Below are 6,888 nucleotides of genomic sequence, written 5' to 3' on the forward strand. Positions count from 1 at the left end.
CGATGGCGACCAGCAGGTGCGTGAAGCCCCCGGGTGCCTTCTGCAAGGGACCGACGAGGTCCAGTCCCCATACGGCAAACAGCCAAGTGATAGGTATTGTCTGCAGGGCTTGAGCGGGAAGGTGCGTCTGTCTCGCGTAGAATTGACACCCTCGACAGGATTGTACAATCCTAGTGGCGTCGGCCACCGCAGTCGGCCAGTAGAAACCTTGTCGGAAAGCATTTCCTATGAGGGTCCGAGGTGCTGCATGGTGACCGCAAGCCCCCGAGTGTATTTCTTGCAACAGCTCTTATCCTTGGGCGACAGATATGCATCGTTGGAGAATGCCTGAGGGGCTGCGGTGGTACAACTCCTTTTCATCACCCAGTAAAACAAACGACTTGGCGCACCGAGCCAGTCGCCGAGCTTCGGCCTTGTCGAGCGGCAGCTCTCCTCGGAGGAGATATTCCAGGTACGGGGTCTGCCAGTTTTGGTTTGGCGCAACCCCGTTCCGCTCTCCCTCGACGCACAGGGCCTCACCCTCGGCGGCCGAGGGTACCTCGGGCTGGGTCGAGGTCTCCTCAGGTTTGGGCGTGTCGTCGATTTTGACGGATGGTTGATATATCTCCCTAGAGAAGACGTTCGGGGGAACCGTGGTTCGCCCCGAGGCTATTTTCGCCAGCTCATCTGCGGTCTCGTTGTACCGTCGAGCAACATAGTTGAGTTCCAGCCCGTGGAACTTATCTTCCAAGTGCCGAACTTCGTCGCAATAGGCCTCCATTTTTCGATCGCGGCAGTGGGAGTTCTTCATGGCCTGGTCAATGACGAGCTGCGAGTCGCCACGAGCGTCGAGGCATCGAACCCTTAGCTCGATGGCGATGCGCAGTCCATTAACCAAGGCCTCGTACTCAGCCACGTTGTTTGACACCGGAAAATGGAGGCGCAGTACGTAGCGCACATGTTTCCCGAGGGGTGAGATGAAGAGCAAGCCAGCACCTGCTCTGGATTTCATGAGCGACCCATCGAAGTACATGGTCCAAAGTTCGGCCTGGATTGGAGCTGTCGGCAATTGGGTGTCGACCCATTCAGCCAGGAAGTCAGCCAGGACTTGAGATTTTATGGCCTTCCGAGGGGCGAATGAAAGTGTTTCGCCCATGAGCTCCACTGCCCATTTTGCTATCCTACCCGAGGCCTCTCGACATTGGATGATCTCTCCGAGGGGGAAGGATGACACCACAGTCACCGGATGAGACTCGAAGTAGTGTCGCAACTTTCGTCGTGTTAGAATTACTGCGTACAGTAGCTTCTGGATTTGTGGGTAGCGGATCTTGGTCTCGGATAGCACCTCGCTGATGAAGTAGACCGGCCTCTGGATGAGCAGTGTATGCCCTTCTTCTCGTCTCTCAACTACGATCGCGGCGCTGACCACCTCAGTGGTTGCGGCTACGTAGATCAAGAGGGCTTCTCCCGCAGCGGGGGCACCAAGATGGTCGCATTAGTAAGGAGTGCCTTTAAGTTTCCGAGGGCTTCTTCGGCCTCGGGAGTCTAAGTGAAGCGCTCGACCTTCCTTAAGAGGAGGTACAAGGGAAATCCTTTCTCACCGAGGCGCGAGATGAAGCGGCTCAGAGCCACAAGGCATCCTATGACCCTTTGTACTCCTTTTAAATCTTTGATTGGTCCCATGTTGGTGATGGCCGCGATTTTCTCCGGGTTGGCCTCGATGCCTCGTTCGGAGACGATGAACCTTAGGAGCATGCCTCGGGGGACTCCGAAGACACACTTCTCAGGGTGGAGTTTTACGCCCTTCGCTCTTAGACACTTGAATGTTATCTCAAGGTTAGAGAGGAGGTCGGAGGCTTTTCTTGTCTTGACAACAATGTCATCGATGTAAGCCTCGACTGTTTTGCTGATGTGCTCCCCGAACACGTGGTTCATGCACCTTTGGTATGTTGCACCTGCATTCCTCAAGCCAAATGGCATAGTGGTATAACAATACATGCCAAAAGGTGTGATGAAAGAAGTCGCGAGCTGGTCGGATTCTTTCATCTTGATTTGGTGATAACCTGAATAGGCGTCGAGGAATGACAGGGTTTCGCACCCAGCAGTGGAGTCCACAATTTGATCGATGCGAGGCAGAGGGTAGGGGACCTTCGGACATGCTTTATTTAGACCAGTGTAGTCTACGCACATCCTCCATTTCCCACCTTTCTTCTTTACAAGCACAGGGTTAGCTAACCATTCTGGATGAAATACCTCTTTGATGAACCCTGCAGCCATTATCTTGTGGACCTCCTCGCCTATGGCCCTGCGCTTTTCTTCATCAAAGCCGCGCAGGGGCTGCTTCACGGGTCGGGCATCGGCTCGGATGTCCAGCGAGTGCTCGGCGACATCCCTCGGTATGTCGGCCATGTCCGAGGGACTCCATGCAAAAATTTCGGCGTTTGCGCGGAGAAAGTCGACGAGCACTGCTTCCTATTTGGGGTCGAGCTCGGAGCCGATCCTGACTTTCTTGTCGGCGTCGTTGCTGGGGTCGAGAGGGACAGGCTTAACTGCCTCGGCTGGTTCGAAGTTGCCGGCATGGCGCTTCGCATCGGGCGCCTCTTTGGAGAGGCAATCTAGGTCGGCGATGAGGGCCTCGGACTCGGCGATGGCCTCAGCGTACTCCACGCATTCCACGTCGCACTTGTAAGCGTGGCAGTACGTGGATCCGACGGTGATGATTCCCTTGGGGCCCGACATCTTGAGCTTGAGGTACGTGTAGTTGGGGACGACCATGAACTTGGCGTAGCATGGTCTTCCCAGCACCGCGTGATAGGTCCCTCGGAACCCGACCACCTCGAACGTGAGGGTTTCCTTTCAGAAGTTGGAGGGAGTTCCGAAGCAGACGGGTAAATCAAGTTGCCCAAGGGGCAGGACGCGCTTACCGGGAACGATCCTGTGAAAAGGCGCTGCACCGGCCCGGATCGTGGACAGATCTATCCCCAAGAGCCCTAGGGTCTCGGCATAGATGATGTTGAGGCTGCTGCATCCGTCCATGAGGACCTTGGTGAGCCTAGCGTTGCCGATGACGGGGTCGACGACGAGCGGGTACCTTCCTGGGCTCGGTACGCAGTCGGGGTGGTCGCCTTGGTCGAAGGTGATGGGCTTGTCGGAGCAGTCTAGGTAGACCAACGCCGCTACCTTCACCGAGCAGACCTCCCAGCGCTCTTGCTTGCGGTGCCAAGCCGAGGCGTTCGCCACCTGTCCGCCGTAGATCATGAAGCAGTTGTGGACCTTCGGGAACTCCTCTTCCTTGTCGCCCCCCTTCTTGTTGTTGCCTTGGTCTTTGCCACCTTCTGCCGAGGGTCCAGCCTTGTTGAAGTAACGCCGGAGCATGTCGCACTCCTCAAGGGTGTGCTTGAAGGGGCCCCTATGATAGGGGCACGACTCCTTAAGCATCTTGTCGAACATGTTGGCCCCTCTGGGAGGTTTCCGAGGGTTCCTGTGCTCGGCAGCAGCGACGAGATCCGCGTCAACGGCATCGCGTTTTGCTTGCGCCTTCTTGCTGGCCTTCTTCTTCGTGCCACGTGGGGCGGACGCCTCGGGGGCGTCTTCCTTCTGTCTCCCCTGAGGCTGCTTGTCCTTCCGGAAGATGGCTTCGACCGCCTCCTGACCAGAGGCGAACTTGGTGGCGATGTCCATCAATTCGCTCGCCTTGGTGGGAGTCTTGCGTCCCAGTTTGCTCACCAGGTCTCGGCAAGTGGTGCCGGCGAGGAATGCCCCGATGACTTCCGAGTCGGTGATGTTGGACAACTCGGTGCGCTGCTTGGAAAACCACCGGATGTACTCTTGCAGGGACTCCCCTGGCTGCTGGCGGCAGCTTTGGAGATCCCATGAGTTCCTAGGGCGCACGTACGTACCTTGGAAATTTCCAGCGAAAGCCTTGACTAGGTCGTCCCAGTCGGAGATCTGCGCAGGAGGTAAATGCTCCAGCCACGCCCGGGCAGCGTCGGAGAGGAAAAGGGGGAGGTTGCGGATGATGAGGTTGTCGTCGTCTGTCCCTCCCAGCTGGCATGCCAGCCGGTAATCCGCAAGCCACAACTCTGGCCTTGTCTCCCCTGAGTACTTGGTGATGGTAGTCGGGGCTCGGAACCGGGCCGGGAACGGCGCCCGTCGTATGGCCTGGCTGAAGACTCGCGGACCTGGTGGTTCGGGCGAGGGGCTTCGATCCTCCTTACTGTTGTAGCGTCCTCCGTGCCTAGGGTGGTAGCCTCGGCGCACCCTTTCCTCGAGGCGGGCTCGACGGTCGCGGCGGTGTTGTTCACTGCTGAGGTGATCCGGGGCTGCAGGCGTCCCGTCCCGTGTGCGCTCGGTGCGGGCCGAGGCCTCCCTCATGCGTCGGGAGGACGTTGCACGATGCTCCGAGGGGCACCCTCGCCTTCGGGAGGCAGAGCTCTCGGCTCGTCGGACTGCGGCATCTTCCAGGAGATTCTTGAGTTCGCCCTGGATACGCCGCTCCTCGGTGGTGGATGGCTCCGGCATCGTTCGAAGTAGCATCGCCGCTGCAGCTAGGTTCTGGCCGGCCCCACTGAAGGTCGGGGGCATCCCTGCCCTGGCATCGTCGACGATACGGCACTGAACGTCCCAGGCCTGATGACGCGCTCCTCCGGTGAGTGCTCGGCCTGCCCACTCCTGCTCGATGTTTTGTCGGAGCTGCACAAGTCACCCCTTTTCTTCGTCGAGCTTGGCCTGCATCTCGCGGAGTTGCTCGAGCTGTGTGTCCTGACCCCCCGTAGGGACTGAGACCACAGCTAGCTCCCACAGGATCTCAACGCGAGACGCAGGCACAGGGGCGTTGTCATCTTCCGGCATGCCGAGGTGGTTGTCTTCATCGTGATCCCCCTGATCGATGTGGAAACACTCGCAGTTTGGGCCATAACCCTCGTCACCGAGGCTGTGGCCATCGTCAGAGCAGCAGGAGAGGCAGTAGTCACATGCGGACATGAAGTCTCGCATGGCACTGGGATCACGAAGTCCGGAGAAATCCCAACCAAAGTCGGGGTCGTCCTCTTCCTCGGAACCCACGGGTCCGTAGGTTGAGACGGCCGCCAGTCGGTCCCAAGTTGACCACATATGGTACCCGGGAAGGTCAGGATATGCCCTTGCGAAAGCGCTTACCGAAGCAGGGTCGCTTGGTGGATCGAAGCTGAATCTAAAGGGAACAGGGTGGAAAACGGACGGTACCTTTTGGTCGATGGATGGTGGTGAAGTCGCGTCGGGGACGAAATGCACCGTTATCTCAGGTACGAGAGTAACGCCCAGTAAGTCCTCCGCGAGGGTGCTGGTGTCATCAGTCCGCTTGGGGTTGGCACGTTGCGGGGAAGCGACACCCGTCGTTGTCTCAGGCGCGAGGACAACACCCGACATGTCCCCCACAGGGGTGCTAGCGTCGTCGACTCGCTCTGGTCCGACAGCCGACGAGGTGCCGCCTCCTGCCTGGCCACGGTTGCCTCGTCTCCTCCTCCTCCGGCGAGGAGGGTGGCGGGACAAACCCGGGTGTTCCTCTTCCACCACGGGGGGAAGTCGTTGTCGAGTTCGCCGCCGCTGGGTGAGCCGACGACCGTCGTTGTTGTCGTGCTGCAAGGGGAGGAATACCATGTCGTAGCTGCCGTCGCGGGACATGAACTCGAGACTCCCGAAGCGGAGCACCGTCCCTGGCTGAAGAGGCTACTGAAGGCCACCCATCTGGAAGTCAACAGGAAAGTATTTGTCAACACGCAGTAGGCCCCTACCTGGCGCGCCAACTGTCCGCGTTTCGGACCCGCGAGGACCGTCAACTGACCAGTGAATTTGTCGCTGCGTGTCCCTGCCCAGATGGGTTGATGCAAGATGGAACACAAGAGGGGAAATGAGGCTTATGTTATCTTGCACCGGGGTGCTCGTAGTAGGGGTTACAAGCGTTGCGAGAGAGCGAGAGCGAGAGAGAGAGAGAGAGCGAGAGAGTCTGGTCCTGAGGTGAGGTGCCTGAGTTGGCCTCCACCGCGTCTCTCCAACTCTGCTTGCCTCCACTCGTCCCCCATCTCTCGTCTCTTTATTGTCTCCACTCTGCTAGCTAGCGGTAGGGTAATGATGTATCCCCTGTAGCGTAGTCGGTCCGAGGCCGAGGTCGGGCGAGGTGGAGACTTCTCCTGAGGCCGAGGCCGAGGTCGGACGAGGATGTGACTCCTCCCGAGGCCGAGGCCTGGGGTCGGGCGAGGCGGAGACCTTCTCCTGAGGCCGAGGCCTGAGGTCGGGCGAAGCGGAGCTCCTTGTTGCGCCCGAGGCTGAACTCAGGGGAGGTCGTGACTTACAGTTGCCAGTTTTACCCTAGTGGTTGGCACAGTAGTCGGAACGGGGTGAATAGCGCTGTTTTCCTGTCAGAACGGTCAGTAAAGGGGCGAAGTGACTGCGGTCACTTCGATCTTGCCGACTGAGGCGCGCGTGTCAGGATAAGGTGTCAGGCGATCCCCGCATTAAATGCGCATGCGATACGGTCGGTTGGTAAGGCGATTTGGCCGAGGTCGCTGCACGACAAAGTCTGCCCAAGCTGGGCTTCGGGCGAGCCGAGGGTGCGCCCACTGCCTGAGGAGGCCCTCGGGCGAGGCGTGAATTCGTACGGGACTACTGTTCCCGCCCGAGGCCGGGCTCGGGCGAGGCGAGGTTGCGTCCCTTGGTAGACGAGGTCCTGACTGGAATCGTGCTTATCAGTCGTTTATGGTTTGTTCTGAAGATGTTTTCCAACCGTGTTTAGGAGCATTGGGGGTACCCCTAATTACGGTCCCCGACAATAACATAATGAAACATATTTGACAGGTTCGACGTGTCTTAGAGTACTACTATGCATCCAAGAGTTCAGAGGTAATTTCCATGTGCTTATAATATTGACTTATG

Source organism: Zea mays, chromosome 3 (genome assembly GCF_902167145.1).
Source record: "Zea mays cultivar B73 chromosome 3, Zm-B73-REFERENCE-NAM-5.0, whole genome shotgun sequence".
NCBI lineage: Eukaryota > Viridiplantae > Streptophyta > Magnoliopsida > Poales > Poaceae > Zea > Zea mays.